Source organism: Camelus bactrianus, chromosome 10 (genome assembly GCF_048773025.1).
Source record: "Camelus bactrianus isolate YW-2024 breed Bactrian camel chromosome 10, ASM4877302v1, whole genome shotgun sequence".
Classification (NCBI taxonomy): Eukaryota; Metazoa; Chordata; class Mammalia; order Artiodactyla; family Camelidae; genus Camelus; species Camelus bactrianus.
Window position 1 is genome coordinate 7,084,847 of NC_133548.1, and position 10,825 is coordinate 7,095,671.

At 53.1% G+C, this 10,825-nt stretch overlaps 1 long non-coding RNA gene across 2 annotated transcripts; it reads left to right on the forward strand.

The window, feature by feature from the left end:
• Nucleotides 1-107: 107 nt before the first annotated feature.
• Nucleotides 108-4,973, forward strand: LOC105070653 (uncharacterized). 2 transcript variants are annotated; one of them, XR_012509525.1, is made up of 2 exons: nt 108-1,142; nt 3,042-4,973. It is a non-coding gene; the product is annotated as an uncharacterized LOC105070653 (long non-coding RNA). The 2 variants fall into 2 exon arrangements; XR_012509526.1 differs by having other exon boundaries at nt 3,070-4,973.
• Nucleotides 4,974-10,825: the final 5,852 nt, after the last annotated feature.

Genomic DNA, 10,825 nt, shown 5'->3' on the forward strand with positions numbered 1-10,825 from the left:
GGTCAGTGTCTGCATGAAGTGGAATAAACTGTGCCCACCACCAGCCCCCTCATCCTGTGTACTTCCACTGCCCCAGCCTCCACCTTGACCTTGACTTGCCCTTATCCCCACCTCTGTGCACCCTCTTCCCCACCCCCCACGCCAGTTTCTTATCTATCCCTGAAAGAGCCTAGGGTCCAACCCTACCTGGGGCCAGGTGTGAGGGGACAGGTGGGAGGCTGCTGGCAAAGGGTAAGGCTGTGGAGTGCCCCAGGGAGACTTGAACCCTGACCTTGTGACCTGAGGCCACGCCCTTGGCTCTGAGCCTCAGGGCCTTCCTGGTAATGCCTTCCTGGCTGACCCAGGGACCAGGAGGGACACTGTTCCTGGAGGCTGGGCCCACTGGAGGCTGCTCCTGCCATCCCTAGCAGAAGCTGTTGAGGTGACTAGAACATTTGCCCTGGGGTCCCAGTTCCAGACCACTGGAAGTGGGGGGTGGGGGTGGCACTGGAGGCAGCACTGTGGCTGGAAGGGGTCCTGACAGTGACATTTGCACAGAAACTTACATGGGATCAGGAAAATGCTAACATCCAACGCCCCTTACCTTGTTTCTTGTGAACAAGGAAGAAGGGGCTGCTCTGATCATGCCCCTCCCTACCCTGCTCCCCAGTAGCACTGGACTGAGGTGGGAGGACCCCTGGGGAAACTGAGGCCCAGGTTAAGAACCCTCACCTTGCAGGGGTCATCTGCAGACCTATCGGGTCAGCAAATCCCCTACAGCTCTCTGGTGGCCCCTCAGTGAGGGAGATCTGGGCACCAGGTGAGTAGGGCGAAAGTTTGGTCCTGTGGATCCCAGGGTCCTCAAAGCCCACATTCATGGGGGGCAGTAGGCCGTACAGTGGGGGAGGGATGGGCTTTGATGGCTGGGGTCTGATGCCGCTGGGAGTGGGAGATGGGGGCCCAGCCTGATGCTTCCTGGAACCGCCCCACCCTGCCCGAGCACAGTCCAGGGTTTCATGCCCTTCGAACCGCACTTGTGATCGGTATTGACAGGCGGCAGGATAATCATTAACTGCTGCCAGGGGCTGGGCCAACGGCTCAAAAGGCACTGAGCCCAGGGTGTCCCAACTTCCTCATGCCCCGAGGACCAGCCAAGCACCCAGGTAAGAGCCTTCCCTGGGGGGTCACTACCCTGCAGCCCCTCTGCCCCGGGATGCTCCTGAGTCCAGCCCTTCTGAGGAAGAAAGGAAGGGGCCTAGGTAACCACAGGGTGACCCAAACAAGTCCCTTCCAGCCCCTGGGCCTCAGTTTCCACCTGTGGGATGAGGAAGTCAAGACTCCTGATGGGGTGGTAGCATCTCTGCTGCTGCCGCTGCCTCCGCCTCTGCCAAACTAGGTACTTGATCTTACCCAGGTGACTTTGGAAGGGCCTGCTGGGCTTCTGGGGTGGGGGTTGGGGTCACCAGCTGAGGTGTCTTCATTCACAGGCCCCTCCTCCCAGGCAGAGGACTCCTACCCCATCTCACCTTGACTGCATCCCAAAAGGGAGGATACCACTTCAGGGAGGTTGCCAGGCAGGATGGATCCCAAGGCCCTGCTCTGTGACCTTGGGCAGGCTTCTTTGCCTCTCAGGGCCAGTTTCCACTGCTGGGATAGGGAAACATGGCCCAAGTCCATTCCAAAAGCTCAGAGTCCCAGCTCCTCTTCCTCTCCAGAAGCTTTGGGGTCTCCAGAATATCCCCTAGGCCTCAGCAGGACTGGCATTGTGACTTATCACTTAAGTCTGTTGGGCCAGAGCCTGGAGGGGATGAGAACACACTTTGCAGGAGAAACATCTGTTCCCCCAGGGCCCCTAAGCCATCTCAGGGACCCCAGCCAGCAGCTCCTTCCTCTCCCCAGTGGGGGGACAGACCCAAAAGTTGAAGGGAGGGTGGCTTCTCACCAGTGCAGGCCAGTGTACAGGATAGCCTCACAAGTCCTTATTTGCATATAAGGAACCAGCAGTGGCTCAGTTAACCCACTTGCTCAAGGTCACCCAGCTCCCAGGACTCTGGCTCTCAGGCCACGAGGTGTTAAGTGCTCTTCCAGACGGCCGGCTGCTTATAGCCCCGCAAGAGCATTCTGCAGCAGATTTGTGTATCAGCATCTTTTCCAATTCCCTGTTCTTCCCCTGTTCTTCCCCTCCCCACCTTCCTCTGTCCCTTTCCAGTTCTTGGCCTGCCCACTCTTCTCTTGGCCTCTCTGCCCTACTTTCCCACTTCCTCTGTCTCCCCTTCTCCCACCACCCTTTTCTCTTTCCATCTCATCTCCAGCTTTGTATGTGGGGAGTCTGGGCATTCAGAGGTCCCCTGAGACAGATGCCCAGCTGTCCCTCATTGTCCCTCGGCCCTGGGACTGCAGCAGTAAGGGTGGGCAAAGGACAGACAGCGGAGGCTGCAGCAGCCAAACCTGAACGTGGGACCCAGCTCTGGTTGGGAAAGAAACGAGGAAACAAGGAACTTGGGGAGAGAGGGTGTGGGGTGACCGAGCGGGCAAAGGCTGCCCAGGAGCCGTAAATTGGAGCCACTCCCGGCTTTATGAGCAGATCTGGGGTTGAGACTGGACTTCGCCCAGAGAAGGAGTGCTGGCATCAGACTCCAGGTGTGGGCCCTGGATGATAAGGAGCCTCAATAAAAAGACCATGGACCTGGGGCCATGAGGAACCAGGGGCCCAGGTGGGTGGACATGCTGTACTCCCCAGACTTCTGCCCAAGGGGAGATGCCAGGCGGGCAGGGCCCAGGCCTCCAGTGGGCTCCCACCCCCTGTAACAGCAACTCCATGTGGAAGTGCCCACTAGTTCCAGTGGGGCTGCTGTTATCTGGGGTGGGGGCCAGTGCCCATGGAGGAGGAGAGGCAGCTGCTGCCCAGCAGGCCAGCAGGGACCTCCACGGCCATTCTCCCAGGCCCAGGATGACGAAGAGTGGTGGGCTGTCGGCAGGCTGCCAAGACCGAGTGCACAGGGCTCTGACCTATGAATTGACAGCCAGTGCTCTTGTCTCCCCTCTGGCTGCCAATTCCATAGGTCACAGGTATGTTCGCCTCAATGACAGCCTCGAGGACCTGCAGGGGAAGGGGTAGGGCTGGTGGTATCCAGTGGGCAATGAAGACTTGCTACCACAGTGCATCACTCAAGGAGCAGCTCCCTCCTGTCTCATTCCCACCTTTCCATTTCCCTCTTGTGAGTATGATCTGCTTTAAGTCCCCACCTATACCCACTCCCCTGTGGCATGCCTCTGTGCTTTGTCCATGCTGTTCCCTCTGCCTGGAACACCCTTCCCAGCATTTTTTTTTTTTTTTTTGGCCAGGCTCACTCTTACTAACCAAGCTCTGTCCAAGTATTTGCTGCTTCCAGGAAGCCTTCTTAAAGCCTGCTTGATCGTAAGTGCCCATCCAGGCACGCCCAGCACCCTGTGCTTCCCCCAAGTACTGCATTCTCCCAGTATTTCTGTTCTCCCCACCAGCTATGAGCTCAGCCCCAGCCCAAGCCAAGCCCAAGTGTGTGCTCAATAAATGTTTAAACAGATCCTGAGCCTCCATCTTACACCCTGAGGAAGAACCACCAACCCTGGGTGTGGCCAAGGGGAGCCAAGGCCACAGTTGGAGTCTGTGCTGGAGCCCCCCATGATAGGGAACCTGAGCCTCCCCCTCCGCTTGCCCCTTTCTCCTCATGCCTGTCTCATCTCCCTGAAGCACATTCCCAACCCCAGGCTTCCCAGGCCCAGCTGTGGTGGGAGCGGGGGAGGCAGCCGAGTGGACAGGACTGCAGCCCCCACCCCTGTACCACCTTCCCACAATAGCCTCACGCCTGCCAGTTTTTTATCAAATGCGGTTGTGGGAACATTTTCATTTGAATAAAATGGTTTCTGCTGCTAAAAAATTAGAATTTAAACACTGGAAACACAGACCTAGGAATAAAGCCCAAATTGCTTAATAACAGGAACTGGTTCTTGAGCCCTTTCTGCAGGCTGGGTGCTTGTATCCATCAATCACCTGGAATCATCTCGGCAACCTTGTGAGGTAACTGTCAGAAACTTATTTGGGAGATGAAGACACAGGCTCAGAAAGGATGAGCATCTTGCTAAAGTCACAGAGCAAGTGGGACCTTCTCCCTCTGAGGACTCTATGTGGCTGACAGGCATTTGGCCGCCTGCTCTGGTCGCTATGACTGCCTCACCCTTTCCCATGTGCAGCTTTGCTCTCACTGCCTTGTCAGCTCCAGATCCCTGGGCCCCCGTCCCCACTGCTGCCGCCCAGCTGAGATGTCCCTCCCATGACTCTGAAGGATCTACTCCCCTTCCTTGGCCTCCTTATCTCCTTATCTTGTGCAGGGTTGAGAGCTCTGTGAGCTTATCTTAATCCTTGTGCTGGTCCCAGACTTCTTGAGGGTAAAGTCCAGGACTCACTCATCCTTCCTGGTTGGGCAGCTCCAACCTAGTAGGTATTCACCGTACACTGGCCAGATGGAGGGGACTTGAACTCTGACCCTCTTGGGGCTGTCAGGCCCCAGGCCTAGAGTGCTGGCTTGCTCTGGGTTTCCCACTCCATCTGCCTCTACAGTCTCTGACAGCTCTCAGAGACCATGTCCCAGCTTGTGCAAGGTAGACCCAACTCCCTCTGACTGGTTTCTTGATCACTGTTGATCTGGGGTCTTTTCCCTACAGGCCCTGGGCCTGTGCACATCTTTCCTAGCTTGGATCCTGCTCCCACCCGTCTCCAGACCTCCAGGACACCTGCCTGCTCATTACCAGAGCCCGCTTCCTGCTCTCCCCAGCTCGCTGGTTCCCACGATTCTCTGTGGCCTCTACTAGAGCTTTCATTACACCATGTCACCAGCACTTGGCTATTCCCACTAGCCTGTGAATCCCTGGGGACAGTGGCCACTGACTTTTTGTTTCCTCTAGCCTCAGAGAATGGCTCAGAGTAGGTGCTTAATAAATACATGCTTAAGGACTGACCACGTGGTGTAAATGAAGCTGCTTGGGGGGAGGGGGGCAGCAGATGCCTGGAGTGGTCAGCACAGTGCTCACAGGTTAGAGGTCCTCGGTAAATGCCAGCCAACGTCTTCATCACCGCGCCACACATTTGTGAAACACTGTGATGCCGCCTGGCCGTCGTCGGGGTGTACATTCAAATTAACTGTGTTCCAACCTCAAAGAAAGGACGATGGGGGAAGGAGTGGTCAGAGTTGGGGAGATTTGATCGGAAAAGGCACCTTGAGACAGGTGAGTTTGAGTTCAGCTTTTGCTGAGGTGAAGCCCGGGAAGAGGTCGGGAGCACTGGGAGGGGAAGGAGTGACCGGGACAATGGTGCAGAAAGGAGTAGGCACTGGTGGGCCGGAGAGCCAACTCTCCTGAAACCCTTACTCCCTGCGGCCACCAGCAGGGGGCGCCCCGGATCGCATCCCGCCAGAGCTGGGCGAGGTCGATCCTTTCCCCGCCACCTTCCCCCCCGACTCCTCCCCCGCTCTGATCCCGCAGCCATCCCTCCCTCCTTGCCCCGCGCCCCGACCCCTCCCCGACCGCTCCAGACCTGCCGGGTACCCACAGCGCCCTACACGCAACTGCGGATCCCAGGTGCTCCGCGCGCGCGTAGGTTTCTGGTGGGACATTTACAGCTGTTACGTGTGTATAAAACATAAATGTATAGTGTATATTTGAATAACTATAAAATGAGTCTGGGTAACTACCACTCAAGTTAAGAAAAAGAAAATCTCTGCGCTGCAGAGCGCCCCAGTGTGTCCTCGCAGGTGACCCCTCCCCGGAAGCACAATGCTGACCTTTACTGTAACCACTTCCTCCCCTTTCTCTGCGGTTTACCACCTAGGTACGCAGCCCAAAACAGAATATGTTCACTTGCCTGGAGTTGTAGTTTATTATAAAAGCGGAGTCCTGCAGTTGTGTCGGGCTGTCTCCAGGTAGTTTCTGGAGCTGTAGTTTGCTCACGTTCATTCACTGCCCTTGTAGGAACAGAATCCAGTTGATTCATCCATTTGACTGTAAATGGACTTAGGCCCTGCTAGGTCATGAGGTAGCAAATGTAATCAGGCCACACAGTGCCTGAAGCGGGGGGGGGGGGCTATTACAGGCCTTTTTGTTTTCAACAATTAGGAAATCTTCAGAAAAGCTGCAAGAAAATTACAATGAATATCCACATACCTTTCACTCAGATTCATCAATAGTTGACCTTTTGCCACCTTTGCTTCCCCTCTCTTCCTCCCTCTCCCTCTCTCTTTCTCTCTTACACACGTTCACACACGCATTTTTTCTGAACGACTTGACAGTAAGTTACAAAGGTCATGCTCCTTCACTCTTAAGTATTTCAATATATATGTCCTAAGAAAAATGACATTTCTTACACAACTGCAGTACAGTTACCAGACTTAAGCCTAGCAACATTGATGCAATGCTGTGATCTGATATGCCGTCCACTTTCTAGGGTCTCTGATTGTCCCAATGAACTGGGACCATGCCTCACATTTGGTTGTCAGGGATCTTCAGTCTTTCATCTGGAACCATCCTCAGCCTTACTTTGTTTTTTCAAGACCTTAAAATTTTTGAAGAGTACTGGCCAGTTGTTTTGTAGAATGTCCTTCAGCATTTTTTCCTTCTTCTCCCCTAATTCAGAAAATTAAATTCAGTCTATCATATAAAATTTGGACAATATAGAGAAGTAAACCAAAATTGCCCCAGTTCCTTTGTCGCAAGAATACCCCTGTAGACATTTCCTGTAACCGCTCGAGTTAGCTGACTTTGCTGTCCTGGGCATCTATACATTAACATTTAATCCTAGGAGGTAGCTTTCTTTAGCCCCATTTTACAGCTGGTCCCAGAGACCCTGAGTCTTGCTAAAAATCACAGAGTCAGAAGGACTAGAACTTAACAGTGTACTTGGCCTTTATGCTACACTCTCTCTCAATAGTGGCTGGTAGTGTGTGTGTGTGGCCAGATCAAGTTGCATCCGTATTGAAATCTGCTTTCCCAGTTACAGTACACCACAATCACTCTAGTTTCCTTTTTTTCTCTCCTGTTGCCAGGTTTTGCCAATCAAATAAATTGTTGATTGACAAAAAGACAAATCCGTTGTTGTAGTGGCCTTTTATTCCACACAACAAATGACCACAATAAGTGGCTTAAAACAACAGTCATTTATTAGCTCATGGTTCCGTAGGTCAGAAGTCCAGAGTCTTGAATGCTGGAATCAGGTGGTAGCCAGGCTGAGTTCTCATCTGGGGACCCTGGGAGGCATCTGCTTCCACACTCATTCTTATTAGTTGGCAGGGATTGGCCGGATTCAGGCCTTGCACCTATAGGAGTGAGGGCCCCGTTTCCTTGCTGGTTGTCAGCTGGGGGCTGCTCTAGTCTCCTAGAGGCCACCCACATTCTTCTCCACGTGGTCACCCTCCATCTTCAAGTCAACAACGGCACATCGAATCCTTGTGCTTTGAATCTCTGACTTCCTCTGCCACCAGCCAAAGAAAACTGCTTTTAAAGAGCTCATGCGATGAGGTCAGGCCACTCTGATAATCTAAAGTTAACTGTGTCATCGAACATGACCTATCACAGGAGTAAATCCATCAAATTCACAGTCCCAGGCATTATACCGGGTATGTACACCAGGGTGGAGAATTTTGGGGACATCTTAGAATTCTGCCTACCACAATTACCAAAGGTTTTTCAGGGGGAGGTCTTGGGACCCAGGGGTAGCAGGCCAGGCTGGATAAGCAGGTGGTGGAAGCTTGACCTCAGCTCTGGGGAAGGTTCTGTTGCATTCCTGCCCTTTGAGAAAGCCCAACATGTACTTCTCGGCATGAGCACAGAGCTTGGGTACACATGAGCCCTCTCATCTCTGCCACTTCCGGTCCTTTTCAGATGACCCATCCCCACTGCCTGTACTCAAGGTCAGGATGAAGTCAGGGGAATGTTCCAGCTGGGCCAAAAGGGAAGTGAGAGACTGTTGGCAGGGCAGGTGGGCTGGGGTAGCTGCTTGGCCCACCAAGCTCAGAGCCACCTGGGTGGAGACTAACTTGGGAGAGGGAAGAAGGAGGTGTTAGGTCAGTGGAAGGAGCTGGAGGGTGACCTGGGGCACAATATCTGAACCCCACCGAGATATGGGTGTGAGGGGCTGGGCTTGTGAAATATGCATTGGTCTCTGTGCCCTGGCAGCTGAGGGTGACACACGACTGGGGACGGAATTATTCTCCAGCCCCCAGCCTGTGAGCCCCATGGTGAGGCTCAGGGCAGTGCCTGGTCATGGGGGAACAGGGAATAGAGGCCACGGTGAGGGAGAGGAGCAGAGGAACATGCATGGGAGAGATGTGAGAAAGGCAAGGGACTGCACTCCCACTCGTGGGGCTAGGATTGTGGTCACTCAGGCAGCAACATCCGTATGCCTCGTGTGTACGCTCAGCTTCCGAGACCACAGGGACATTGGGGTTACACCCACCATTTCCCTCACAGTAAGGGGAGATCCAAAACCCTGCCAAGGGACCCCTGATGGTATCACTATAGAAGGCCAGATAATAAACGTGCCAGATAATAAATCACTTCCCCAGAAGTCCCCAGATGCAATGTGTCCACAGCAAAGGCTTGGAGGGCAGGGCTGGGATGGCACCTGAGCTCTCCAGGGAGTTTAGGTAAAGACTGCACCCTGTGTTCACCTGCAGCTCCCGCCCCAACAGCCCCCGCAAGATGGGGCCAGAGGCCACAGGAACTGAGACACACGTTTGGAAGCCCAGCAGTGAGTGGCCTCCTCCAGCCCTGCAGTAGAGTTTCTACCAGAGGTGCTCAGAGGCCTCTGCAGCTCAGCTCTGCAAAGCACTATGTGGTCACATGTGGAACCCCCTCGCTGCAGAGCAGGAGCTGCTGCTTCAGGGCAGAGTTCACTCCAGCCTGTACCTGGGAAAGAGACTCTTAAAACCCTCGTGCTTGGTTTGCCACCAGCCTGACCCTGCAACTTCAAATGGTTTGAGTGTGGAAAGAGCACAGTGTTAAGATTTCAAAGCCCTGCTTCTCGTTCAACCTGGGTGACTTGAAGCAGGCCACTAAGCATCCCCGGGCCTCGCAATTTTGCTCATTGGGATCTGAAAGCAGAGACCCTAAGCAGCCCTGATACTCTGTCACCTCCAAGCCAGACCACATTCCAGCTCCTGCCTGACACCTGCAGAGGCCTCTGGAGCCCAACAGCCCTCCCATCTGCTGGCCAAATCTATCCCTCATGATTGCAAGGAATGTAAACTCTGCTTATGTGCAAACTTGCTCAGTGGAAAGAATGAACTATTCCTCATCCCAGGGACAAACCTATATGTTCTGGGCTTTTCTCAGCCTGATTCTTCCATCATATTTGGAGAAAAACTCCATTTTTCTTTTTTTTTTTTTTTAAGTTGTTTTTAGGGGCGTTGTAGACACATGTTTCTCTAGACCAGGCTGTTAGGGGCTTGAGCAGACTGCTTTGAGGGAAAGCAGGTAACCCCCTTGTGTAGCTGGGAGCAGTCTCTGAAGAGACCTGGTGGCACCCAAGGCAGGGTTTGGCAGTGTATGTCTGTGAATTTGAAGGAGTGGGAGATGGGCATCATTTTTGAGATAAAGGAAAATATCTGAAGCCTTCTTCAGTCTTTTGCTGGGGACCCAGACAAAAACAGACAGAAAGTGAAAGAGGAGAAACCAAAATTGAAATGGTTCATTCACGGTTTATGAAACTTTCCCACCGAACAGAAACTACCTTACACAAAAAACAAAAAGGAAAGAAAGGACATGTTCACAATCTGGAGCATTACTAGATATGAAAGCTGCCCAGGACCTAGGGGCCAACTCCATGAAATTGGGGAAACTAATTTCCACCCACCTGAGCCTAGTGAGGGAGATCACTTTTGCCAGTCCTTCAAGTCCTTGGAGAAACCAAGCATCCATACATAGCCAACAGGGGCTGGGTTTCATTTATAAATAACCCAGGAACATTTTGTTGTTTCCAATTTTTTAGGGCAGGGTTTTCCCAGCAAACAGGGCTCTAGGGAGATGTGACAACCATGGCGGGTCAGTGTGAGTGCTGCCGGGACGAGCTAGTGGAACCCTCATTCAGGCCATTAGACAACCACCTCTTTCAGGATCCTCAGCCCCAGGCCCTTCCCTGGAACAGCCCAGAAATTACATCTCCGGGGTGGACCCCTCAAAGTACCATGTAGGAGATAAGTTCTTTGGCTTTTAAGGCTGGACCAGGAAGTCTAGACTGGCTCTGCCGGGGACTCCTAGTCACCAGCTGGCACACAGTCTCTGATGACAGCCCTGCTTAGGAGTCTTAATATCCCCTTTAGAGGAGAAAGCCAAAGAAAGAGTCTCATGGCTGCTGCGTTTTACTGTGATGAAAAGAATGCTAATGAAGTCCCAAGTAAAAGCAGTAAATCAGGGACCTAAGACTGAAAGCAGGGCTGGAATTACTCATCTGCTCTCCAATGGTCAGGGAGGGGGAGGGAAAGCAATCAATTTAATGTGAATTTTTCCCCTCAGAAAGCACAAAGGCCTGATCCTACAAGGGGTGGGCAATCAAATCTCCCATCTGGCCCCCTCTAGTATTCTGCTGTTCTCAGATCTGAGTTCCTGCCTCTGTCCTCTTAGCCTGCCAGCCTGCTTTCTTTCTTGATACAGACACCCAGCCCTCCAGGCTCCCACATTTCCCAGAAGCCAGAAAGTTGGACATGAGGCCTTCGAGTTTCCAGGTGCATTTTAGGTCTCTCTAGGAGCAAGCACTGCCACCACCCCTGGCACTTTGGTGTCTTTGATACTGGTTACATAACAATCAGTCTCCAAAGCTCTG